Here is a 27,470-nt window from a genome sequence, read left to right as displayed (position 1 = left end):
CCTGGCTGCTGCCCTGGAGAGCTGAGAATTTATGGGGTGTCTATGGGTCAGTGTAGCTGCTGCTGTGTTGCTCTGCCTGGGCTTGGAGCAACATCACGGGGAGTGCACCATGCAGCAAGAGTACCACGCGTGGCTGTACTGATGTGTCTGTGCGGTGTTTTCCATCTGCATACCAGGTATTGGATGCCTGGATGAACTTTTAGCCTTCCTTATGAAACGCCTTGTTACTTGCTCAGTCGTGCAACAGCGATTGTTGCAAATGTGCTTTTTAGTCTGGCATTACATCTACCTGATGTTCCTCACCAGCCTCCCTCCCTCCCCCTCATATGGGCAAAAGCCAGAAGAAATTGATTTTCTTTTTCTATTGCTGAGCCAGTTTCAGCCCTGTTCTGATCTTCATAAAAGAAATATTCCTTAAACTGTATTGTATACTCAGAAAAACTGTATTTTGATTTAGTTTAGGCTCGCGGAGTCTCTGAAGAAATGAATACCTATGATATCTTTGCACAGAATAAAGTGAGATATCTGGGAACCATTGCCCTTTGAGAAATGAAGAAAAAGAAATATTTGCTCACAATTCTTCACTCCGAGAGATGCCGGGGTCTCCCAAATAATAAGAGATATGGGAAATAGTCAGTGAATTACAACAATCAAAGCTGTTTTTCTGCAGTATTTGTTTTTCATATAGCCCATTATCACAAAAACTTGAAGGGTTTACAAAAGAAAGTCCTAAGAGGTGGAAGGTAGATTTCTTGCAGACCTACTTTCCCTGCCTCTTCATGTGCATTTGCTTTTCTTGGGGAAGAAACATAGGTGAGAGCAAGTGGAGAGACTTATGTTTTTAAGCATCTATGAATTAAATATCCTTGTATGTATGTAGATTTTTGTTCGTTTTTTGGGGGGGGGGAGGGGAGAGAGAGAAAGGGACATAATTTCCATCATTTATTCAGCCTATCTGACACTGTGGAGAGCTAAAAATGAAGAGTGTTATTTTAATTAGAGTAATTTTAAAAGAAGTCCATGAGGCATAATGCGTTTTGTTAGCTTTCCTGCATTGTATTCTGCCAAAAGGCTGTTATCTAGGTAAATGCTTATTTCCCCTCAAGCCAATAGTTTGATATGCATCTTTAAAGTAGTTTTGTTCAGTTCACAGTGAAACGATGGTTGAATTTGACCTGTTTTGTTTTTTTAAGAGAAATATCATGACTCCATAACAAAATTTCAACCAGTAAATGATGAATGAGCCTTTCAATTCTGTTAATAATTTAATAAATAAATACACACTATATATATATATATATATATATATAAACATTTTTTTTAACTTAGTCTTTGCTGTTCTCCATGGATTAGTATCAAGAGTTGACAAACAAAATTTAGCAGAGCTTTTTTTTTTTGAATAAATTTAGGAACACTTAAATCAATTGGTGCATATGCTAATATACCTGTTCACACTGTAGTATCATTAATTAAGGATAAAGGATTAAATTATCCTTCGTTTTTCAGAATTGCTTATGAGCTTTATGAACAAACATGATTCAATATGAAGCATTTATGTTGGGAGGTAGAAGTAGATTAGAAATGGAGCAGTCCTGAAAAATGTGCTCTGAAAACTTGTCCTTGGGTGTCCTTCCCCTGACTGTCTATCTTAAGTGTAGAGAGAAGAGAATCACTTTAAAAATATTTTATTTCTCAGACTGTGAAGAGCTCTCTGAATATAATAAAAACTTCATTAAGAGCTGAATTGAACTTACATAATATTGTCTCTGCTGATCAAGTTAAGATTTTTGAAGTATGACAGCAGTTCATTGCATAAAGTAGGTATTTCTATTGCATAAAGTAGGTATTTCTCTTTGTATTTTCTTCGTTGAGGCATTTGATTTCATCCCTGAAAGCTAAAAGCAAAATGCACCAGCCAGTGGTGCTTTTTCTGCAGCTCTACAGTATTTTGATATATATATATATATACATATACATATATATTTATTTTTTTACAGTGGGGATAGCCCAGAATTCCTCTAAATCTTGTCTTTGTCATTCATACTGAGATTTCAGTTTCTACAGACAGAGAAATTCTGTTTCTTCTATCCATCTTAGGTAGCACTGTATGCATAGAGCAAATGAATTCAACTGGATGTGATTTTACTGCTGATTGCGCTGCCTTGGAGAGTAGCCTCAGTGCCTGTAACTTGCTTGGATCAGAGTAAAATTTTAACATCTATCGCTCTTCTGGTCATTGAATCCAAAGTAATTATATGGTAAATGCTCTGGCCAGTAAAACCTCCTCTTTAAGTGCAGCTGGATGTTTGCCTTGTTTTTGGATGCCAAGTCCTTGCTTTCTTGAGACTGGGCTAATTTCTGAAAATAAGATCCTCCAGAATTTTCTGCTTGCTTTCATGACAGGGAAAAGAAACCTCATGTTAGGGAATGGGGTTTTGAGAACTCTTACAGTATCATCTACAGATGTATCAACTAAAACTCGTTGTAATGTACAAATCGAACAGTCTTCAGCAGAACGGATTTGTCCCTGTTGGCTGTAATACATCCACTCAGCCAACACACTATGTAATCTGCTGCCTTGATTTCCACGGCGATTTGCATTCTGACTACCTATAAGCAGAGACGTCAAATCTTTTCCTTAGCTTTATCTTTTAAGTGAATGTATTAACATAACCTGACAGTAGACACAAAACCACACAAGTGTGTTTCTGGAGGGTCAATTCAGAACTGAAGGATGGGTTTATGGCTATATACGTTCTCCTTTATAATCACCATTCAACATGGAGGATTTTTGAATGTCTGATGTTGGAAGGTCTGGAGAAGTATCAGCATATTTAGACTGAGGAAATTGTCTCGTGACTTCCTGTGTTTCCAATCTACTGAATAAATGTTACTGACAGAAACTAGATGACTGCATTTATTGCAGGATGTGGAATCCCTACAGTAACTGCTTGGTGCATTGGTCAGCCCCAGAGCTGTTGGTGGGTCTGACACCTGCAGAGCTCACTTTGGGCAGGTGGGTCCTTACCTAAATGGTTGGATGCTTGCTAGTGTGGAGCAAAAGCTTCCAAAACTGGAACTGCAGAGGATTTGCCTGTGGTTGTTTCCAGGTTGATGTTTGCAGAGAGGCCTGGAAATGTGATGTTATTTACTGTGCATGGTAAAACTGCAGTGCTTTGCGGAAACAATGTGCTTTGTGGGAATCTAAGAAACCTGAGAGTCTTTAGGAGATTTTGAGATTTGGAACGACTTCAGGGTAAAGTTATTATAATTGCTTAGTGTTTCCAAGACTAACTGATTACTAATCACTAGTAAACAGGTCATTAGCTGCACTGAAAACCCTCTAGGCTACAGAAAGCTAAAAAAGACTTCTCTCCACTTCTTGCATGCGTACAGGGGGTGGCTAGAGTGGTTCTGAGACAGGTTTGTGCTGCTTCTTGTTGAGGGTGTTGCAGTTTACTGTCTATCTGTCGTGTAGACCTTCTTGCTGCACATCCTCAAAGCATCACTTTCTGACCATCCAGTCCTGCTTCTTTGGGTGAACTCTTTCTAGCAGCACTTTCCATCCACGTGATAGGGACTTCTGGTGTCCATTGCAGTCATCTCCACGAGGATAGCCCTGTAGCTCTTCCACAGGGGTATTGATCCATTTAGGCAAGAACAAGCCTATCCTGATAAAATGTTGCTCTTTATTCCAGACAAATCTATTAGGAGGAAAATATCTCAGAACCAATAAGCAGTTTACAGGTATATTTAGGTGCCAGACTGCCATCCTTATCTCCACTGAGACTGGGCAAATTTAATACCTTTGCTGCCGGTCTTCTTGGGACTTCTGATTTTCATTTCTTATTTCAGACATGAGAGAATCACCTTCCAAGTCCTGTTATTATCTCAGCTCCCTTGAATCAATCCAAACATGAAATTTCCCCCTGCTAAGGGGAGAGAAGGACATAAATTCCAGGAGACTTGCTCCCTGCTTTCTGTCAGTATGTGGGATTAACGTTACTTCTCAGTGACATTAATTACCAGTGAGTTAGGAACACAGACAGCTGTGCACCAACCATGATAGATAATGTATTTCTAAAGTGAATACAGTAATTCTTGACTCTTCCATAAGAGAGAACATATTAGCCATGCTGGAAGTCCCTTGTCACTTTTAGCCAGCAGGTATATTAATGAATGACAGGAATAAATATACTCATTGAGAATTCAGCTAGTTCTTTATTAAATAGTTCTGCAAAGTCTAGCTGCCACTGCATCACAAATAAACTTGTGTTGAAGCCAAGTTTAATGCAGATTTGCAGTTCTGAGCTTTCTGTGTACTACGTATGTAAGGAATGCTATAAGCTGCCCTTCTTGCAGTACTCATATAAGACTTATGCTTGGATCCCCCACAACCTCTCTTGACAGCTGCAGCCCTCTGTCCCCTCAGCACATCTCACAAAGGCAGAGTTGGTGGGCTTTCTGTCCTTCTTAGCTTTGGAAGCAGCAGTTGGTGCCACAGACTAGCTGATGTTAACACAATCACTTGCTAAAAGGACTAAAAGGTTAAAATTCCTACTTGCTAATAAACATGGTTTAAATCCTCTGTCTAGATGAGACTGCCAGGGTCTGAAATATGGTCCTATGCTACACACGTTATGCTTCTGTCACAACAAATCTCCCTTCTGCTCATCTCTAGTTCTTATTTCACTCCACCGTGTCTCTTGCAGTTTATTTCTGGTGCGTTCGTTGGCGATGTGTTGCTCATTTTGGATGCCTACAGCAAGCATTCAGCTGCTGAACCTCTACCCACTTTCTCATATTTTGAAGCCCTGTAGGTCCCTGATGCTCACAGTGGTTCTGTGTCACCAGCAGGCTGGTTACTGACGGGCTGTGCAGGTGTTCAAAGCCGTGTTCAGCACTGACAGCTTTAGTGACAGCAAGGGCATGAGGGTGGGCATGCCATTCACTGGAAGACCATGCTGACCTAGCATAGATTCTTTGAATTAATGCTGGAGTCTCTTGTGCAGCCACGTTGCAGTTTCTGTGTTGGCAGCTTCATGCTGAAAGTAACCCTGATCAGTGCAGAGTTGGGGTTTCCTAGCAGAGCCAAAGTCTTCCTAGAGTACCTGGCTCAGGAGGCTGAGCTCTTTGAATACTGTTTTCAGTTTTGCTTCCATGAAAAGGCAGGGACTGCTCTGAAGCTGCCAACCACTGTGCATGACTGAGCCCATCTGCAGCATTACCAGAGATATGGCTTCATCCTTAGATTCATATGGAAATGTTGGTATGTGCTATCAGTTTTTAGAAGAGCTGGACAGAAACCTACCTTAGAACAGCAAATCAAGTTGCCAGGTGCCAAGCTCTTCTGAGTGAGCGTGTGTATGTTAGAAAAGAATAAGTAGTCTTTAGATAGAAATGATTTTTCAATATTAGCTAGAGCAGAGCTAGTGTCTTCCTGTCCAAGAGTCCTGCAGACCTTCTGGCTGCAGGGCAGTGGAATCAGGGAGGCATCGGTACCATCTTCCTGGCAGCAGGCAGACAGCCACAACCACCACCTCTACCCGCCCAGCTCTGTGGTCCCCAAACAAGTTTACTGTTCGTGTCATTCTCAGTGTTGTCTCAGGAAGAACCTAAGATTTTAAAACGTGTAGATCAGTGTTGAGGACAATACACATTCTTCTGAAAATGCCAAATATTAATGTGAATCACAGGTATGACTAAATCTGGGCACGAACTGCCACGTAAACAAGACAAAGACCTGCTACAGCTGAACAGGAAAAAAGAGTGAGGTGATTAGTTTGTTCATTAAGATTTGACAAATGATTTCAGTAATGAAGTTGAGGAAGAACCCGAGGAAGCTTTAAAAAGATTATTTCATATTTCAGTAACTGTCTAGGAAGTGAGGAGATCAAGGTTGTTATTTGAGCAGGATTTGCAGCTACTATATTTGTGATATGGGAAATCTGTCAGTCCTATACATCTGCCTGGAATCCCGTTTATAGCAGCGACAACAATTTTCAAGCTGAAAAATTCTTGGAATTCATATATATCAGAAAGATTAGGTTTTAGTTCTGACTGCTCCCTGGTATCATTCTGTCTCAGTCGAAAGTTAATTGTCTCTAAATCAGATGCTGCTTCAGCTGCCTTCAAATGTGAAGGATTATCAAATTGGATGTCCTGAGATTTTGTGCTGCACTAATAATGTTGCTGTGCAAAATCCTAACAGAACTTATTTCTGATTATGGATGTTATATAATCCTTATTATCTAATCCTTTAAACTAAATGGCTCCAGCCAAAACCTATTCTGTTATACCAAGCAACAGTATGACCTGATCATAAATGAAATTAAAGTCACCTACTGCATCAGTGTAAATTTGCCTCCTATGCGTCATGGATCGAGTGGTCTGAAATATCACCCCTAAGAACGAACGAGCTGAAGTCACTCTGCCAAATTCATTCTGGGTACAGTGTCACATTAGGCTACTCTCATTCCTAATGTAACAGTGACTTTGGCCCAAACCAAAATCCCTATCAATTGGAAGAAACAGAAATGATAGATGCTGTATCTTGAAAGATATACTCTTCCGAAAGCTGTAGCTCCCTCTCCTGCCTTTTGTCCCAAGGAAGCTTATGGTTTCTCTCTCACTCAGGTATGGTGAAAGCACAATGGGTAAAAATAAAAGCAGGGGGGCAGATTCCTTCCCTGGTTAGTCTGCATGTGGTCCCATAAACCGGGTGGGAATACAGAGACTGAGAATCCAGAGAGCTTATAAGAGAATTTCTCATGTTTACTCTGAAGGAATATGTATGTGCTTAAAAAGAGATGAGAACTCACCCACTCCTACCATGTACTCACCACTCCAGCAGGCTGCTGGCCATGAAGAGCAATTCTGAGGAAGCTGTTATTTGCTAAGTGCTATTCTTCCTTACCACAAGTAGGCATGAAGCTCACTAGCTCAGATTTTAATTAACAGGAAATTTAATTGACTTTCTTCAATTTAATCTCTACGTTCCAGTATCTGTGGACATCCAATTTACACAACAGTAGGGTGGACGGAGCGTATGGGGTGGTGGTGGTATCTCTTTAGTCAAAGATTCAGCCAGTAAAGAAGGTCCTTTTTCTTCACGTCCTTCACTTTTGAAAAGAAATATGTGGTGTGTCTGTTAGTATCTGGTGACCAATAGCTCAACATCAACCAATGCTGAAGTGACTCATTTAACTTTTGTAGGATTTGGGGGGTGGGGGAGAAGATCTGTGGAAGCTTTCCTAAATGTTTTTTTCCTAAGGAAATAAATTTCTTTTTCACTTTGGCTCTTTTGTTGTTTTTCAATGAGAGAGGAAGTCAACTTGTTAATAATATAATGTAATTCAAGTAAACTGCTGGTCAGTACACTTTTGCTTTCCTATTTTCCCCCAAAGCTAATCTGATGAATTTGTTCTTATCAAAGTAGGATGCATTATTCGTGTCATCTTATGTCACATCACATAAAATGGGATATGACAACTCAAGGTAATGCGTCAATTAGAGGAAGGCAAGAGCAGAGATTCATTGATGAAAGAGAGAATGTGTATCCAGCTTTGGGCATGATTGTTTGGTGTTCTAGGGTGACAAGAAGGCTATTTTAAAACTTCAGAGCTGAATTCAGAGATCATATGCTCTGATTTAGACTTCTTTACGTCCTTCTATTTGTAAGTATACCAATTGACATGTCCTAAAATTCAAGCACTTACGTGACTCAAAACCTTTTCATTATCAAATGTGTGCTTAGTGCTGTTTGAGTGCACTTGGTCCTATGCAGGCATAGGGTCGGGGTGAGGGCTGAAAGCTAGTGAAGGGAGGTGATGTGCAGTACTGTCTGCAGTTCAGTGGAGGTATGAAATGGGAGTTTACAGGAGTTGTCATGCTTCTGTTGATCCAAAAGGGATCTCATTGTTCTGAGCTGCTAGTGACAGTTTGTGATGTAGTGGCTTGGCTTGGTTTCATTCTTTTGTTATTAGTAGTGAGCAAAATGTTAAATCAATAGGTTATTGCTTCCAGCAGGTTAAAGGTGTTTGTATGGCTTTTGTATATTATTAATATATGTAGCCTTGGATTATGAGTGAAGTATGAGCCTTCCTTTGAAAGAGAAGTATGACTTTGTGGGGATTAGGCATCCAAGACAAAACCCATCAATCTGCAGGAATGAGGGGTTTCTGGGAGGGAAAAAAAACAAACAAACAAGTGTTCTGGCTGAGACCTGAAGGAATAGTAGCAGAGTAAGGAGGGGGAAACAAAAGCTCAAATGATGCGGAAACACAAGGGCACCTCCACCCGCATCTGCAAGCACAGTCAAGTGCTCCCTGGAAACAGCATCCATCCTCCTTCCTCCCCTGCCCCCTTGGGAATTAATGTCACTTTCAGAGAAATTTGGGAGCCCTTTAGGGCATGAATGAAAGCAAGGACTCTTGCTCCATCCACATGTTCCTTTAAGCTCCACTGGTGCTTGGAGTGTTTGCTGATGAGACAGCTGTCACAACAGGGCTCTGCACATTGTCACTCTGACACACAGCAACAATATATTAAATGAATGTGTGGATGGAGCAAGAACCCTTGCTTTCGTGTCCTATGAAGTAAGTCCAACCAGCTATCCATGTCATCTTTCCAGCCTAAGCATAGTTAACTGTACCTATTTTCTTTCAAACAGAAGTTTCGCTAGCCTTTTCCTAAGGACCACCAGCATGGAGTTTCTGCATGTTCCCTAATAGTTGTAATTATAATTGTTTGCAAATATCTTAATATCTGATCTTGTGTTCTTCTCATTACAGAGAATAGACTATTGGAAAGGATGTATATACACTGGAAAACAGAACCAGAAACTGCAATTTGTCTTGATGGTTTTAAATATGTTCTGAAACCAGAGGATGCAGTTTAGCAGGTGCCAGACATGACAACAGGGCAGCAATGATCGACTGCACAACTGTGGGCTGGTGAGTGGCTGGTGAGGTAGCTGTGGCAGAGCCAGGGCCAGATGTGCACAGTTGGATGATGGCTGCTTGGGAGACCGGGTGCCTCGCTGCTCTGAAACAGGCAGATGCTGTGCAGGGGGAATAAATGGAGAAGTAGCCAAGAAGATTAGACATGCACAATGCACAAAGCTGGAGCACCAGGGGAGGAGAGCTGGAGCATCAGGAGAGGAGCATCAGGAGCATGGGGAGAAAACGGGGAGGGGCCTGGAAATGAGCAATATGAACTGGCTCATGACTAGAAAGTATGATTGTCAGGGAAAGCTGAACAAACTGGGCTTGTTTAGCATCAAGAACTGAAAGTTGGTGGGAGGTGTGGCAACACTGTTGCTTTAAGAGGACAGTGTTCTTGTTTCTATGTTCCAAGTGGAGAAGTGCTTTGTTGTGACAAGGAGGATTCAGGCTGTATTTTAGGTGAAAACTTTTTAAGGGAGTAGTACAAAAGCATCAGAATTTATTGCTCAGGGAAACTGTAGAGGCTTCATCAGCAAAGGTCAAGTTGGATACGTGCCTCTGGAAAAACAGAGGTGTACTGTGGCAGTGATCAGCTCTCTGAGCAGTTCCTTCTGAGCTGAATATTGTGTGAGTCTAGCAACCAAGGCCAATTTAGTACCGCCTCTCCTCTCTCTTCTTTTTGCCCAGTAGAGCAAACCACATTTTCCAGTTCTTCCTGATAAATTATATAACGTATTTTACTTTTTCAGCTATTTATTTTCTTTCCTCTGAACTCTTTTCCATTGGTCCTGTCTCTTCTTGATGTTTGGGTGGTCTAGTAGCCTTTTTTTTGAGCAGAGCAGAAGGAAATGATTGCTTTTGGTGTCTCAGTTCTGTAAACCAGGCTTCCCTGTACATCTGGGCATGATGTGTTTTTTCAAGCAGTAGTATAACACTAATTTGTGATGTTCTCATGTCTTATGTTCACAGTATAAAATACAAGTTTAAGAAACAGCAGTATGCAAAAAGATTTTTTTTTAAATGCTACAGATGATTCCTCTGCAGGACTAAGTCTAGATACCAACGGGTTTATGCTGTATACGTCAAACTTTCTCCTGGGTATATTTGTAGAGAGATTTCTGAAGCAGAATGTTTCCAGTCAGAATATTTAAAACAAATCAAACATCTTCATAAAGAAATAGTGGGATACGTGGGCTTGCATGCACGCATGTGCACATAGTATTTTGTGAATGGTTCATATCTCATCTAGTGCTGTATTAGTTTTCATGGAATATCCCCTTGTTTGGCAGTTGTCAGATGAATAAGGAATTAAATTAAACTGCGGTGTATGAAATATTCCAGTGCTGGTGTCAAAGATTTTATTAGATTCAGAGCGCATTTAAAGATCAGTAGAAGACTTCAGGACTTTGCCAATCAAATGAACTTGTGAGAGTACAACTGCTCTCCTTTCCTCCTTGGAGGATAGGGGTAAGGAAAGGCAGGCAAATTACCAGTTCTTTGAGAAAACTAAATTTATATTGCTATTCAGGGCTTTGTGTGTGAGAGGGGAGGTGGTACAAAATAATTATTTTCTTCAGGGTGTTTGTTGCAGGAAGACAAATAGAGAACAGCAATGAAAGCAGTGCTCCCAGTCTTCCAGGCAATGCATGATATTTGAGTACACTAAGCCTATTAATTTGTAATTTAATACCAGAATCAGTAACTTTGTGACTTTGTTTTTTTCTTTGCCTTTTCTGTTGTTTTAGGGTATATCGATGCTGTATATGTTGATAGTTAGAAACAGACTCATTTAGATTGGGAAAGACCTTTAAGATCATCAAATCCAACCATCCACTTAACACTGCAAGTCCACCACTAAGCCTTTTTCTGAAGTGCCACATCCACAATTCCCTTAAATGCCTTCAGGAATCGTGACTCCACCACCTCCGTCAGCAGCCCGTTCTAATGCCTAACTACCCCTACCATGAAGAAATTCTTCCTGATATCCAATCTAAACCTCCCCTGGTGCAGCTTGAGGCCATTGCCTTGTGTCCTATCACTTGAAACCTGAGAAAAGAGACGGATGCCCTCCTTGTTGCAGCCTCCTTTCAGGTCATTGTGGAGAGTGATGAGGTCCATCCTCAGCCTTATTTTTCGCCAGATTCAGCAGTCCCAGTTCGCTCAGTTACTCCTCACATGCCTTGTTTTCTAGTCCCCTCACCAGTTTTGCTGCTCTTCTCTATAATCACTTGAACAACTCAATAACCGTCTTGTAGTCAGGGGCCAAAAGCTGAACTCAGTACTAAACATTTTCTGGGAAGATTGTGCACTTCTACAGGTCACTGCTCAGTACTAGTTTTTCTGTAAGATGCTCTTTGGGTGTCTTACTGTGAAGGATATTCTCTACCTCTCAAATGCTTTTTGGCTATTTCTATCTCTCTTTCATGTTCAATTCTTTTAAAATGTTGGACTTCCCAATAGGTGTGCAGCATTCCAATAGTAGTTTTGTGAATGTAATGTAGGAGCTAAAAGCAAATGTGCTCCTGGGCTTCCTTTTGAAATTTTCTTTCTTCCTTGTGAAAGAAACTTACTGCAGTTTGTGCAGTGTAAGGCTGCTAGTGCTTTGGAAGCCTCTTCCCTGGTGTCCAGATAGACTCCAACTGTCTGTGAGAGAGCGAGCATACAGTGCCAAACAGATCTGCCCGGTGGGTGGTGCTAATGATTTCAGCGCGGTAGCATTTTTGCACATGATTTGAAAAAGAAAGTGAGATGGGGAAAAAGAAAACTTTCAGTCTTGGCTGAAAGTATTTCTGGAAACTCTCTGGTAGTTGGAGATTCTCAAGAATTCTGCAACAGCTTTAGCACAGGTGTGTGCCTCTTAAATATTTAAAAGAGAAAAACCTTTCAAAATGCTTTAAGCTATTTGATTTTTGTTGCAAAAGACAAACATTTTTTTCCCAAATGTAATTGTAATTTTCTATTAATTTCATATAGCATTGTCTGAGTAATAAAGTTATTAAGTATTGACTGATTCCCTGCTCTCCCTCTGCTCTCAGTATATCTACAAAGGGATTCCCGGAGGAGCATCTGACAGGCTTTAAACAATCTGCCATGACAGCGTGGAGGAAAAAGTATCGTCTAGCTTGCTAATCTCTTAGCTCCTGTGTTTTCAAGATGGTTTTACTGAATTTATCAGTGTGTCCTAGTTCCTGTTTCCCTTTGTAACCATTGTGCTCATTTCCATTGTTGACAGGGTTTGGTACCTCATGGTTGGATGGTCTGACTTAAAAACCCTGGGACATCTTGTTCCCTGGACAATATGCCTACAAAGAGGTCCCTGCCAGTTTCACAGAGCCATCCATGTGTATAATTCATATTCATTATTATGGGTGGCTGATATTTTTCAAGTTCTTATTCTCCTCCTCCTCAACACAAATCTTACCAACTTTACTTGGAGGGTTGTCTGCTTTACTTGAAGGAATTGAATATTTGTCCTTTATTTTGTCTGTGCATCTCTCCTTTGTATTACCTTCCCCTTCGACTGATTCATAACATAGGTGGAGACCAAGGTACAATAAGGGACATGTCATACAGAAAGAACGCAACAGCTTCATCATACTATTTTTACCTGTCCTCTGTCTAATATCTTGATATAAATGCAGACGTTAGATGGGATCATTGCAAATGGAAACATCTATGCTTTGCAAAAAGTAGCAGCATCTTAGTGGAAATAATTATCTTCCAAACAGTTGTAGGGATAATCGTGTTATTATAATGAGTGCAGTTCTCTTGGAGTTGTGTTTAGCAACAGCCTTTTTTTGTTCCACCTTCCTAGATTCAGCTGATCCATATTGTTCTTTCTTTCTTAGAGGGTTTAATTTGGGAGTGTGGGGGTGGAATCCATATTTTGATGTTCTACAAATTATACTGTCAACTTCCCCATGTGTGCATGTGGAAGATCATAAGGTCAGAACAGATAGATTGCAAAGGATTGAGGGATTGTTTTCACCCTGGGAAAACATACTTCTGGACATGATATCTATCCTGCCAGACTGATGTTTGATTTAAACAAACAAACAACAACAAAAAAACAGTTTGATGATGAACTGTTTGAACTGCAACATTGCTGGTATGCTACAGCTTCCTTCCAGTGTCTTAACTCCTTTCTTTTTTTTTTTTTTTTTGGGTAGATGGCTTGGAAAAAAAGTCCTTACTGGCTTTAATTAGTAAAAGCCATACGCAGGCAAAAAGCACTTTTCTATTCTTTGTTAGTTTATGACAAAATGCACAAAATTTGTAGTAAACTTGTGAAATAAAATATACTGCATAGTGGTTTATTAGCATTATTATTTTCTAGTAAATTGTGCTGTGGTCTTTATAATAGCAAGCCATAGAAGAAGGAATGAGCCTAGGAAAAAAGGAGTTCTAAAAACTGAAGCTGGGAGTATTAGATATATCATTGTGTGGGTTTTAGAAAAACTAACGGTTTAAAGGAAGAATGACTGAACAATATGTTTTTCATGGTCAGCTAATCTCTATTCCATTTATTAAATGCATTTTACTTTGTGCTTCATTTGACAGTAGATTTCAGTACATCGGATTAGGCAGTTGACTGGGTGCAGGGTAAACCTCTGCAGTCCAAAGCAAGCACTATGTAAGATCTAAAAAGGCTATTTAACCATTTCCATTAGCATCTATAAAGTGTTGTGATAAGATCAAGATGCATAAGATATTGTATGCTAAATTATGCAGCCAGCTGGTTGATGGTATTGCTGGAGCTGGGGGGGCTGACAAAAGATATTCTTAGGGTCAGCCAGAGGTGCTCCTTTTTAAAACTTGTTTCTATTTTTGCTTTCTGAACTTTGCATATTAAGAGTTTTTTCTTCTGCTTAGTCTCTTCCCAAGGGCTGGATTATTATTTTTTTTTTTGCCGGATGATTTCAGTGAAAGCACTAAACTAATTAAAAATACGAGAAGCAATGGACAGCATTTCCAGAACTATTTTCTTTGTTTTTATTCATCTGTGGTAACAAACAAGCTGAGTCTTGGAACGTGGTCAGAAGACAGTAATCATCTAGGGTATTTTTTTGATAGACTCAAAGGGAAAAAAAACAAAACAAAAACATGTTTGTATGACATCTGGGGGTTTAGTAATGATTGAGAATCTGTATTGAAAACACCATCACATCAGCTTTGAGTGGAGATTTGGAAAAAAAATGGTAGCGGAGAAAGTATATTAATATGAATGTAGCATGAGTTTTTATGGCAGACTGAATAGGGGGAATATTTAAGAATGATACTGAAAAGGAAGCACAAAAACTGCTTGAATGAGTCCTACTCACTTGGAACATGAAGTGTGGAAAAAGATGGTGGGATATGACAGAGGAGTATAAAATGATATGGGGAGGGTGGGTAGGGATGGGTGGCTTGCTCTCTCAGGTAGTGCTGGTCTGAGAACACATCAATGAAGCTATCAAGTGCCAGGTTTAGTGTAATCAAACAGAAGGATCCTAGTACAATGGACAAACAGCCTGGGGAGCCCCTGCCAAAGAATGTCATAAGCACAGATGTTTACGCTGAATCAAGATCCAATGAAGTTTATGAAATACATAGAAATGATAGCAGGTTTAGAAAGCTGCTGGCTTGAAAACATTTGAATGTCTGTAGAGTATTGCAGTATTGTAAGAGTATAGCAGTATGTATCTGCTTTCATAGCCCTATGCTTTTTTTTTTTTGTCCTATATGCAAGTAATTAAGTGGATACTCTCTAGGTTATGTTGTATTTGAGTACTTGTGATGTCTGGGGAAAAGAAAGATTCTGCGGAAGAATGAAGTAATGAGTAAAGAGTGCTCTCTAAGGGAATCATGAAGGTGTGGTGGCCTACCAGATCTGTCTTGTGCAAGGCAGCTGGCTCACACCTAGAGAACTTCTTGCACTGAATGTTGCAAAATCATGCATCAGACTGAGGTTCCTGTCTTGGCCAGCTGAATGGGTTGAAGTCTTAGTGAATAGGAAATAGCCAGAACATGCCTGTTCTACAGGAACAGTGGCAACATGCTTGGGTAGAAATTGTCATCTCAGGCAGTTTGTGTCCCAGGCGGGTTATTGAGAAAGGCAAGCATTCTTTCTTTGTCTTTTTTTTAACTACATAGCCCTAATCCTTCTTTTTTCCCCAAATGGCTCATTTCAGCCCACGTTGCTTGGGCAAAGTGGTCTCCTCGTCTCTGTGCTAAACCCAACACCCTTTGAAGCGTAACAGGGTTTTGTGATTTCTGCTTTGCTGCTGCTGCACGTGAAAATCCCTTTAACGCGTGGAGTCCACACTGAGTAACACACTGGGTCCCGCAGCTACAGGTTGGTGTTTCTTTGCCTTGAGGACTGATGCTGTTTGTTGCAGATTCCCTCATGTCCTGCCTGTCTCTGCAACATTGCAGCACAGGTTTTCCTTTGTTTACTGCCTGCTGGCACCTGGAAAGCAATTATCTGTTTCTGTCCTCTGAGTGCCTACAAACCCCATGCTTTCCTGCCTCCCACGGTTGACTGCTTTTAAAAAGAGTGCTGTACCCATCAACAGGTGTTAACAGCATCTGCTATCAACATGGCATCACCCTCGCAGCCGAGCAGCATCCTGCCAAGGAGCTGGCACTCTCTTCGCTATGCATACTCCCCATCTGCATGTAGATTCACTTAACACCTCTTGCCCTAGTGGAACTGGCACGTGTCTCAGTGCGGGCCCAAAGCCACCCAAGCATATGGGCTCAGGCTGCTCCAAGTGTGTACAGCAGCGATGGTACTTCTGTAAAACAGGAACAAGATTCTCACACAGGAGAGGTAGTGCAACCTTTGGGCCTGGGATGTTCTTCTTAAATACCTGTGGGCTGAATTATACTCTGATCTATGTTTCTGACTTTTTTGGTATTACTCAGTGCTATGGCAAAGATCTACATGAACTCTTTTTCTCATCTCTGCGGAAGGTCTAATCTTCAAAACTGTTTTTTACATTTGGTTATCTTGCTTATAATTTTTGGTTATAGCAAAAACCACTAATAACATATGTACAGAGTATGTACTGCTTCCGGTGAGCAATATACTGAACTGAGGATTTGATGATGGTTGATGCCCTTCTTCATCGTTTGTGTCTCTTTCTTGGGCCTTATCTCCCATAACTGCAAAAAGCTATGGAGACATACGTTTTAACCCTTGTCTTCTGCAAATCCAAGCAAATTCTGCCCATCACTCTCCCCTTGCCTATAGTTTTCTGAATGCATTCTTATATGACCCTAGATCTCCAGGTTGGTCTTAAAGCAAAAGTGCTTGAACTTATTTTTGACTGGGGTTGCAGTGTGAGTTTGGCTAGGCTCAGGATGTTCTCTGGATGCCCATACTCTAACGCTTATGTGAGTCCAGTTCAGTCTAAAATACCACATCTGTAAGAATATCTGTCACCTGACACAGGTAAAAAAATTGAAACGATCCTTCTGATGAAAAAGCCTATGGACTTGAACCATAAACCGCTTGAACAACAAACCTCTAAGCCCACAAAAGTGGACTACAAATCAGGTCTTCTTCATATGATGACTTTAACTCTCCCCAACCTTTTTTGATAGATTCTTTTTTGGCTTCTCTGAGTATGTCCCAGACAACATGGTCTGGCCCATAGTACCAGACATTTGAATGGCAGAAAACTTTTCTCTGAAAGTATTCCCCTTGTGACAAAGACATTGGAAAACATGCCCTGAATGATTTATCCTTTTGCTTACTCACATTTGGATGCTCAGCAAGAATCCGTTCCTTTGGAACGACTACGCACAGCACACAGAATATCTGTGGCACAGGGCCAGCCCTCAGGAATGTTTCCTTCCTTGCCGAAGTATTGCTTTAAAGGCAATTACCAGTAGTGCTACCCCTGGTGAGCCCTGCTAAAAGGGAAGCTGTGCTGCTAGACGTGGCAACAACTCCTCCTGGATTTCTGTAGGTAAGTGCATGGCATACCTCAATCATCAGGTCTTCTCCAAACACCTTTTCATTTTGTCTGTTGTCAAGATTACTGTATAATGATTGGCTCTGTGCTAAATTTAGCAGAAAAAAAGAAATGGTAATCAGAAAACTAGGTGTGCTGCAGTAGTATTTTTGTCTGCTTGTCTTTCCTTTGGAATTAGTGTTCCAGGAATCTGGGTTTAGTGGTTGTACTGCTTAGCTACTGTGAAGAAACTTTTATGGGAAATATTGATCCAGTTGGGACCAGCAGAGCTTGCAAGGTACAAGTCATTAGGTAGTGTTTGCAAGGAGTGGCCTGAGCACTTGTACGGCCCAGGCAATTCCAGATGAGCCAGTTGGATTTCTGTACTGACCTTTGAAATTGTACTTGTATTAAATATCTATCTGGGTTCTGACAGCATGATAAATCCAGAGGGCTCTAATGGACTTTTAAAATACATGTGATGCATAACAAAGTGTTGCCTTCTCCTCCTGGTTATTTGTAAAATGTTTTGCATGCTTAGTAAATGTACCCTTAAGAGATTAGCTGAAGGCCATATTTTTTCCCATGGGAGTTTGTGGAGGAATTAAATGGAAGCATTAGTCTGAATTGCAAAAAATAACCAGTTGATCAAACTGAACAAAAATGACCATATTTATCCTGAATGATTCACCAGTGCTAGCATAAGCTATCAATGTGCTAGGTGGAGCTAGTATGACATTTTTAAAGCAGCAATAGAGAAACCCAGTGCCTGTGTAAAAGGACAATGTGTGTATATATTTTAGATCATTTGCTACTAAAATTAATGATAGGTTTCACCCCACCTGCCAAAGCTTCTTAGTCATTTTCCTTCTAGTCCAACTTCAGATAAAAACCCTTTTAGTGCTCTTGGGTTAATACATTCAGGCTGAGCAATCACAATGCACCAGTGAGTGTCCTGCACAGGAATGGGAGACAAAGTCTGCTTCTCTGGCCAGCCGGAAAGTGCTGGATCAACAACCCAGCCTGCGGCTGGAGCAGCAGCTGTGGCATCCCTGCAGCCCAGCGCGGGGCGCTTGAGTGTGTGAAGAGCAGAGATCAGGACACGATGTGCCAGGGAAACGTGCTGACCACTGGGCTCCTCTGCAATGTTTACCCCCCTCTCGCTCTGTTAGCCAGTAGCTAGGAGAGCATGAATGGGAAGGAGAGGACAGTGGGGCCTCCCAGAGCATCCTGAGTGCAGAAAGGGACAGAGTCCTGCTCCCCAAGCTCCAGGAGAGCCCATGGGTGCACACAGGTGCTTGAAACTCCCAGGGAAAAAGGAGAGCGTGCAGGGCTGTCCCCAGACCTCCAAGTTAGCAGAAGGCTGAGGCAAAGCTTGCTGAGCCACGGCAAAGCAAGGTTTTGACAGCTGTTATACAAGAAACTGCCTCCCCAGCCCCAGGAGGCATAGAAGGAGCAGGTCCTCCTTCAGTGCCATGGTTTGTGGTATGTCAGCTGTGATACCGTGATCCTCTCCTGCTTCTTCCCCTAGGATTTTTGGACCTTGTTGAAGAATTCAGGTTTAAACGACAGGCTCCCTTCTGCTCTGACTCCACCAGGTGCTGCCTGTAGCGTGGGCTCGTGCTGCAGCTGAGAAGCAGGGGGCACCCCCAGCGTACAGGTTCTTTGCTTAGTTTTGTGTGAAGAAAAGGCCCGTTGCTTTCACGGTCAGCCATTGGTTTTCTGCTTCTGATATTGGTTCAGTTTTCAGGAGTTCCTCAGTGCCAATATGTGAGACCCTAAGTAAGGACAGGTCTCAGAAGGGGTATCGAGGGCAGTGGATCCCCAGGGAAGGGATGCTGCACCTGGAGCAATGGGGCAGGGGACAGCTGAGGGATCACAAGGACAGCAGGGCAGTGGAGGGCTGGAGATGGTGCTGTGGGTGCATGTCAGAGGTGGTCTCCAGTGGGTAGCGGAGGAAGTTGGAGGAGTGAAAGCTCGTGGTTGGAGTGTGGAAGCGTTTGTACCTTCTGGAGGACCACAGACCTTAGTCACGAGGTTTGCCTGGGCAGTTTTTCGTGTTTACAGAGTCAGTGATGTTGCAGGCAGACACCAAGGGGGTCTGTGTGGCATCCACCTTTTCCAAATTACCTCCCAGATACATGTGGAATTGTTGGGACTGTTTTATAGGATTGGTTATGAGCTTAAATGAATAGCCCAAAGTAATTCATCGTGCTGGCACCAGAACCAGGAGCAGAACCCACGTTTCCCAGCTTCCTGCTAGCAGTAAGCATTAATTTCCTGTTTGCTCAGTGGGAGAGACAAGGGCCCTGGAGCAGGAAAGTCAAGAGATCTAAAAGTAGCATGTTCTTCCTACGATTTATCAACCATTCACAGCACATATGGCCAGAAAGGAAGTTTTAAATAATTTAGTCTCACTCCTTTATAACGCAGCTCAATTTAACTTAGTTATAGAATCATAGAATGGCTTGTGTTGGAAGGGACCTTAAAGACCATCAGGATCCAAACCCCCATGCCAAGGACAGGGGCACCTTTCGCTGGGCCAGGTTGCTCAAAGCCCCATCCACCCTGTCCTTGAACGCTTCCAGGGATAGGGTATTCACAACTTCTCTTGGCAGCCTGTTCCGGTGCCTTGCCGCTGTCATGGTGAAGAATTTTTTCCTTATATCTAACCTAAATCTACCCTCTTTCAGATTAAAGCTAATAGGACCATTACCTGTGGTGCTCCAGCCCTCTGATCATCCTCATTGCCCTCCTCTGGACTCATTCCAACAGGTCCATGTCCTTCTTATGCAGAGGGCCCCAGAGCTGCATGTAGCACTCCAGGTGGGATCTCATGAGAGCAAAGCCAAGGGGGATGATCACTTCCCTCGACCTGCTGGCCACACTGCTTTTGGTGCAGACCAGGATATGGTTGGCTTTCTGGGATGCAAGTGCAAAAATGGAGGATCTACTGCTTGCAGTGTGAAGTTTGTGCCAGGGTTTAAGCACTATTGCTGCACCTACCTGTTAAGAGAGTTCATCTTTCAATTCTCAGGTGTTCTGTGTTCCCACACTTTGCTGCAGCCTTGTTTCCATTTGGTACTTCTGCTTTTTTGCCTTTTTCTCCCCCCCTTCAATTTCTTGTTGTTACCTTTGCTCTGTCACTGAGTCAGGATGAATCCCTAGTCAGAACAGTGCCCCCTGACTGTTGAATAATGCTTTTTCTTTAATAACTTCATTTTGAGATGCATTGATTTGTACATGTATGCACCATAGTTGGTTATGGTTACAGGGTTCAGCCCAGAAGTCTCTGAATGCATAGTGCATTCACCACATGGATGACTGATTTATTCTTGTGCTCCTCTTTTAATGTTGCATTTTCTAAATAAAATTTTGATTTATGAGAAGTCAAGTGATTCCTCAAAAAAAAAATCCAAAAAGGGTGCCCTCAAAAATGTGTAACCAGCAAGCTTGTTCAAGAGAACTGTGGGGAGTTTCTAATCCCCAGGTTATCCAAACATGATTTTTTAACTCTGTGCCAACATATTAATTGAATTCTGCAAACCTTTTTCATAGTGCAAATACTTCCATTTTCAAATCAGAGGTACGATGTGGGCTGTGAAATTTTAATTTCACAATATAACAGAATATTTTCAAACACAACATAAATACTGACTTTAAAATTTCAATGTTATTTCTATTTTTTAGAAACATATCTACTTGTAAAATAGCCCAGATTAGGCAGGTGATTTTTTTTTTTTGGTCTTGACAATATAATGTTTGAAAGGGCATTTTTTTCACTGATGCCCCTAGTGTTGTTTGTTTGTTTTTTATCTCCTAGGGGACATAGGGAAAACTCCCATTCTGATCTACATGCATTTCCTTGGCTAACACTTGCAGGCTGGTCCTCTGATATTTCCCAGTGAGGTGCTCAAGCCTGGAGATGTGGTTTGGATTTTAATGCATTTTCTGAAGTTCTAAAATTTCCCCAATGTAAATAAACTCCAGAATTGTCAGCTTACCATGCTAATGTATGTGAAAATGTTACAAACTTTATATTCTTTAATTCTGTTTTTGTTAGCTTTGTTGGGAGCTTGGTTTCCAGAAAGCTGTACACTAAAGCTCTGTACCATTATTTCTCAGCCTGCACACTTTTATCCTGCTGTGGCACCTGAATGCCTCCCCAGGCCTCTCTTCTTCTGCCTGAAATCTCCTTGTTTCTGTCCCAGTGGTTTCTGAATTGTAGAGATCCAGGAGGCCATGGCAAGTGCTCAGGAGCTTGCTATTTGTAGGGAAGATGAGAACAGCTGAAAGTGGTACAAAATATTTGCGAGCAGCTCTGTTAAGTGTCCTGGGGAAGAATAAGTGCAGGGAATGCTGGAGTGAAAAGCCTTGGTATATCCCAGAGTCTCCTTAATTTATTTGTAGCTATGAGCTTCTAGGGAGTGCAGAATTAGGCCTTACTCCTCACAGTTTTTGGGCATGTATGTGAAGCATCCTTCTAAGAGGTGTTTAGCTCTATGGCATCATCTCAGCTTTTGGCAAGTATTTTCCTACAACTCATGGTCTGCATAGGAACTACCCACTAAACTGAGTACAACTCTCACTGCATGTTTGCAAAGTGGATGCAATGGTCAGGAGGGACAGTCTTACGGCCAGCTGCTCACATAGGACATCCCAGTTCATTCCAGTGCTTCTCTCACTATTGCCATGTGCAGGGCTTCAGGCTCTTGCCCGTGGCAGCCTAAGTGGTTGCCCCACAGTCATTTCAGTGCATGAAGTGCACAAGTGTGGAATTTCAGCCACTCCCATCACCCTCTAGCAACGTGAAATGATTTTATTGAAATTGATTTTCAGTACAGAAGCCCTTTCCTCCAATTTCTAAGGATTATCTTACACATCACCTGAAGTATGTGCTGGCAGCAGCTGTACGAATCAATTACTTACAAGCACAAACCTGTTAACAAAATAATTATGATCACATATAATGTGATAACAGCAGATTCCCTAAAAAAAAAAAAAAAGACTATTTCCTTAGAAGATAGATTAGCTTGCATGTGAGTGTAGTCGGAGGCCAATTATAAAGGGAGGTCAGATATCTAACATCAGGAGTAGGATATGTTAATTTTGTGACATGAAGATTGGGGCCAACATTCTATGATTTTTGAGCAGAGATGGTTGTGGTGTTTTGCAGGACCTATACAAGTGATTTACTGGGTACAACCTCATCTTGCCAGGCCCCCATCTGTCCCTGGTCCCTGCCTTTTCTTATCCAAACTACCCATTTAATCTAGTATTATTTCTTATGTAGTGCTGCAAGGTCAACATGCTGCCTGCCCAGGTGCTCTTGAATGTGCCTGCTGTATCACGGATAGCTTGCTTGTTTTGTGTGCTAAGCATATTGTTCAACATGGGCATCCACAACCCGAGAGGTTTGAGTTCCACAAAGTTTTACAGTATGCATTGTTACCTATATGGTATCCGATAGGAATAGAGATTAGAATGTGTTTCTAGAAATTTTGAATAGCTATATTTAGGTTTCTGGCTTCAAGGTTCTCTTTTATAAACCTCTGTAATTGTGGCTGTACTTCCTTAGGTTTACATTTATTTTTAATTCTTTAAAGCCTTCAGGAAGGGTTTTCACTTTTTTTTCTTCTTTCTGTGAAGAGCTGTGTATTCTAACTGGAATATATAAATATATATTTGGTGGAATATGCAGTTTAGTACAACTATAATGTGAATTCCAGATCTTGCAGTTGTTTGTAGATGTCTTTAATGATTCAGATTTCTATAGCGTGACACTTCACACCCTAACATAAGTTTTAAGGAAAAAAAAGAGTTTCTTATTGCCCTGAATCAAAGAGATAATGTACTCACTGCAGCTAAGTATGGCCCATTTCTACCCTTACACACGTGCATAATTCTCAGTGACACACCTTGTAGCTGACAGTAAGATGTGACCCTACCGTTCTGGGTTTTTCATGTCAGATCACTCTATTGCATGCAATGGAATAACTCAAATCAGCATTTGATCTTGTGAACGTAATAAGCAGCCCTTTCCACTGAATTTAATTCTGATTGATCAGTTGGGTCTCACACTTTAAAAAAAAAAAAAAAAAAAAAAAAAAAAAAGCTTGTACATAGGATATTTCTATTCAGTATGCTGCAAGGCACTGCTATGCTTCAGGATAGATCCTTGCAATGATGTGATGGTAGTCACTGTGCTGTGTTTGCATACTAATCAGATTGGTTCATGAAGCATTGTACTTGAGAAACCCTCAGCTGTGCTCTGTAGAACAAATTTGATCTTTGATGCACAGGGGAAAATCTTCAAGTGTATAAAGCCTTAAGTGTCTCTGCTAGCGTTTTGATTACTACTTACACGTGTTTCGTAGGACTGATGTCAAAAAGACTTGCTCCTCTTTAAGACACTTGGTGCTTAATAAAGAAAAATTTGAACTAATTCCCTGTGGTATTTTTGTGCAAAGCTGCATGGCCTGGAAGCGGTGATCTTTGTGTTGAACTTGTCTCATCAAGTGATTGCGTTTTAATAGACCTTCTGTACTAGCACTACAGGAAAGCAGATATTTATTATGCTGCGATGTGTATTTCTGTCAGGTAACTTTTCACTGACTGTGTACCAAAGGTAGAAAGTCTGTGCCTTTTTCTATAAGGCTGTTTTTCAGAAAAGCCTGAAGCTGAACTATGCTTAGCATTACAGTTTCTTTACCGTAGTAATTGTCTTGTCATTACTAAGACTAAATGTCCGTGCTGCTAATAGTTTCCTTCATGATAACAGAGGAAGGTAGGAGATGAGTTATTTTGGTGCCTCCACTGGACTTGGAGAATCAAAGGTATTAACGTGACCCTGTGTGACTCAAAGCAGTTTGAGCAAGGTCCAGGGCTTCAACTGACCCCATCCTGCTAAGAAAAGCATACTGTGTGTGGCAACGACCACTGCTAGTAGACATTTATAAGAGGGTGAATTCCCTGTTCAGTAGACTTATAAAGGGTGTTCAAATGCTAGCTATTTTGGGGGCAGAGAAGGGAAATGCTTCATGTGGGTTGGAGCTAATGTCTCGTTGGATGATATATTGAAGGACGAAACAGAATATCCAAAGGCATGCAGAACAGGGCATCAGGAGAAGCAAAGAGAATGTGAAGCTTTGGGCTGGTGCAAAGCCCTGCTGCCATGCTGGGGGAGGGAGGTGATGTGCACCAGATGTTGCAACCAGGCTGAGACCAGCTGAACTCCTCACAACTTTAGCCTGAGGTGCATGTTAAGCTGTCGCAGATCGTGGCTCAGAGAAGAATTACGGAAGGGATATCCGTTCTGCGTAGCGTCAGGGTGCAAAACTGCACCTGCTGGTGCTGTAGTCCTGGTCGGTATCTCTGGGGGGAGCAGCACTGCTAATCTGGTCCTGCCGCCAAGCCAAACCAAGGGGCACCATGCTCCTGAGGCATGCCAGGCTCTCCTTGCCTAGTGGGGTGCAAGCAGGACAGTGGCTGGGGCTGTGTGGGATGTAGTGTCCGGCTGGGATGCTGCCAGAGGGATGGGGGCAGGCATCCAGGCTGGGTGACAGGGACTTGTTTGGATCCTGGGACGGAGATGCGGAAGGCCTCGTTCCTGGATCCCGATGCGAGAGTTCTCTTGCCAGCTGCCCCTTCCCCTCCTGGCTCCCGGGGCGCTCTCCTTCGCCTGACCCATCGGGGCTCCTGCCGGGCTTCTCAGCTCCCTGCAGACGGGTGAGGTGCTGGGCTGGAGCTGTGGGCGTTTGCATCTCCAACAGGCGCATGTGAGCAATGTGCCTTTAAGACTAGCAGGAGAGCAATAGTATCCCCCTCCCTCCTGTTAATTGTAGCATGTTTTTCAGCCATGCTTTCCAGTCACATTCGCAGCTTGTGAGAGGGAGCAGTGCCGAAGCTCGCCGGCTGAGTGCTGTCCGTGCCGGCTGGGCAGCGCGTGCCTGCCCGCAGCGTGGGTGCCCGCAGGTGCCGGGCAGCGCCTGGGGCCACAAGGCTTGGTGCCGGGAGCGGGAGCCCTGTATGCCCGAGTCCCAGTGACACTGCTGGGCTCTCCACATCATCTGCGTTCCTCACCTCCTCGCCTGCTTGGCCTCCAGCCGCCGGTCCAGCTTGCTGGCTGTGATACCCCAGTGGGCCCTCCCCTGGGCTCCCGTGGGAGCTCCGAGCAGCATTTTGCTGGAGCCAGGGGACCTGCAGTGGTCGACGCAGCAGGAGCTGTGCGGTGCCTGGCTGGGGATGCTGTGGGCTGCCGTGGGAATGCCTGCCTCCCAAAGTGACTGCAACTAACTCGAGGTTGGGACTACTTCTCGGAGGATGCCCTGTGTGTCTTCACACTCTCCCCTCTGGCCTCGCCGCAGAATATTTGGAGTTATTTGCTTGCCCCTGCTGATGGGGTACGGAGTCACAGGCCTCCAGAGGGTTAAGAGCATCTGCCTTTATGCCAAGTATTCAAGCAGGAAATAATCTGCAGAGATACATGTGCAGCAATTCAGCTGCTGATGCTCTCCCAGGCGGCTGCTGCTGCAGTTCGGTGTGTGTGAGAAGCCACGCTGCTCAAAGAAGATGCTTTCCTTGTCTGTCCGAAGTGCTGGGCATGGCAGCAGAACCCCGGCTCCTGGAGCTGGGGTAAATATCTCCACCCAAGAGGAATTATGTTGACCTGCAGGCTCTGTTGGCTGGCTGAGGTAGGAGCTGCTCCCCGTACAATATGCTGTGATCTTTGTCTGTGGGCTACAGTCCTCTCCTCATCCTGGGCTATGCGATCAAAAAGATTTCAGTGGAAAATGGGTTTAGTTTGCAGCCTAAAGCCGGGCAGAAATGCATGTGCGTGCGGTTTTTGTGTGTGTGGCAGGAGGGAGAGGGGAGGGGATATCTCAGGGATACCTTTTGTGCCTGGCACTAAAGTTGTTGCACTTAATTGGATCAAACTTGCCTTGGTGTCTGTGAAATGCACCTGGGAGCTTTTGTTTCTTCCTAGCGTGACCTTTAGAAGGGGCTGGCTGCAGTACATGGGGTTATGCTTTCATTCAGCAGCAGAGATACAGTGCACTCTACAGGTCCTTTCATTCTGCTCTGGTGGATGTGGGAAGGACAGATGACACCCACACACAGTGCTGCTGACAGGCAGGTGGTGTTTTCTGGAGGAGTGAAATTACACTAAGAGGGAGAAAAGAGGCGCCCTTCTCAGAGGAAGAGGGGTGCTAAAGGTTGATCTTGGTATTTGGAAGCAGAGAAAGAAATTCATTTTAGGAGCTGTCTGTGGATGAGTCTGTTTTGTGCTTTGCTTTCCCAGCTCTGTGGAGAGGAGTTCTGTTCATCTCTGCTAACTGCTTTTTGTTTTGTTTTGTTTTGTTTTGTTTTCCCACCGGTACCTAGGGGAGTAAAAATGCTAATGCCATCAAATTTCAGCATACGGTTTCCTTGGGCTTTGGGCTTTTTTAGGATGGTGCCTTCTTGAGAAGTCTCTAGCAAGATCAGCAGCAGCTAACGCCGTGCCTTTCTTACCAGCAGAGCATGCGTTTTTTTTGGCTCATCTTGAGACCTCCAGCGGGAGCTTTACTCAGTAAGGACTGAGTTGAAAGGGAACTTCTCAAACGTATTCTGTTGGAGAAAGTAGGGTGTTGGGCACTGGGTACCGATTTGATACCAGTTCTCATGACTAACCTACAGGTGTACATTTGCGTGTTGGCTTCTGAGCGCATGAGCGCAGACCCTGCCAATGAAACCTGCCTGTGCAGAATAGGTAGGCACTGCCCAGATTCTGTGCCTGGATCACACGGAGCTTTGTACGCGTTTCTGGCATTGCCAATCTATTGAAATAGCACGGCCAACAGTGCCGCTGCTGGGTAACTGTTCCAGAACTGTTTCTGTGGCCTCGTAGCAGAACAAATGTGTTATTCATAACTTCACTCTTTGGGGAAAAAGAGTAAGACTGTCTTCTTCAAAAGTGACTGGAAAGGTTTGCAGTGTTTTCTCTTAGTCAGGGCTTCCAGGCTGGCATGCGTTGCTGCCCCTGAGTAGATTGGTCACAGCATTTATTATTGCCTCCTGAACTTCCCAGAACTGTTGTGCCATGCTTGAGTGAGCATTGACCTATCTCACAGGGAAGGCTAGTAAAAAATCCCCCTCTTTAACAGTAAATTGGGGCCAAAATTGGGGCAGGAAAGAACATATATTTTTTTCTTTTTTTTTTTTTTTTTTTTTTTTTTTTACCCCCAAGAACAGGACATTTGTGAAGCCTCCTTTGGGATCCTGTAGAGAAGACCTCCGCTGCTCTCTAAGAACTCTGTGTTGGAGATAGAGGAGCAGGAGTGGGTCTGGTGCATTTGCTTCTGCGTATGACTCGAGAAGCCCCAACCCCTGTGGGGGATGGAGGCTGTGGTAGTGCCTGGGGAGCAGCTGCTCTGCTCTGTCCTGTGAAAGAGGATCCTTGTTACCCAAGCAGGAGGCCAAGCTGGGTTGCAGTGCTCCATAGCAACACACACGTCTCCCACAAAGGGGAGAAAAATCTCCTGGTTTCACCCAGAGGTGAAAATACGAATGTATGAACACCCAGTGGAATCTCAGCAGTGCGGTG

At 42.9% G+C, this 27,470-nt stretch overlaps 1 protein-coding gene across 5 annotated transcripts in view; it reads left to right on the top strand.

Moving 5' to 3' along the window:
* The window catches only part of HTR2C (5-hydroxytryptamine receptor 2C), a 284,648-nt gene that overhangs the window by 32,993 nt on the left and 224,185 nt on the right, over window positions 1-27,470 (top strand). For 2 of the 5 annotated variants that reach the window (XM_040571972.1, XM_040571965.1), the window contains exon 1: window positions 24,690-25,578. The exons of 1 other annotated variant lie outside the window; for it this stretch is intronic. The gene's annotated coding sequence lies outside the window, so the exon portion shown is untranslated. Of the gene's footprint in view, window positions 1-16,806; window positions 16,901-24,689; window positions 25,579-27,470 lie in introns of those variants that run through there. 2 more of the 5 variants (XM_040571966.1, XM_040571969.1) reach the window with 2 other exon arrangements.

This window comes from Cygnus olor, chromosome 13, assembly GCF_009769625.2.
Source record: "Cygnus olor isolate bCygOlo1 chromosome 13, bCygOlo1.pri.v2, whole genome shotgun sequence".
Classification (NCBI taxonomy): Eukaryota; Metazoa; Chordata; class Aves; order Anseriformes; family Anatidae; genus Cygnus; species Cygnus olor.
The sequence above is the reverse complement of the archived record's forward strand: the minus strand, read 5'-3'. Positions and strand labels throughout refer to the sequence as shown.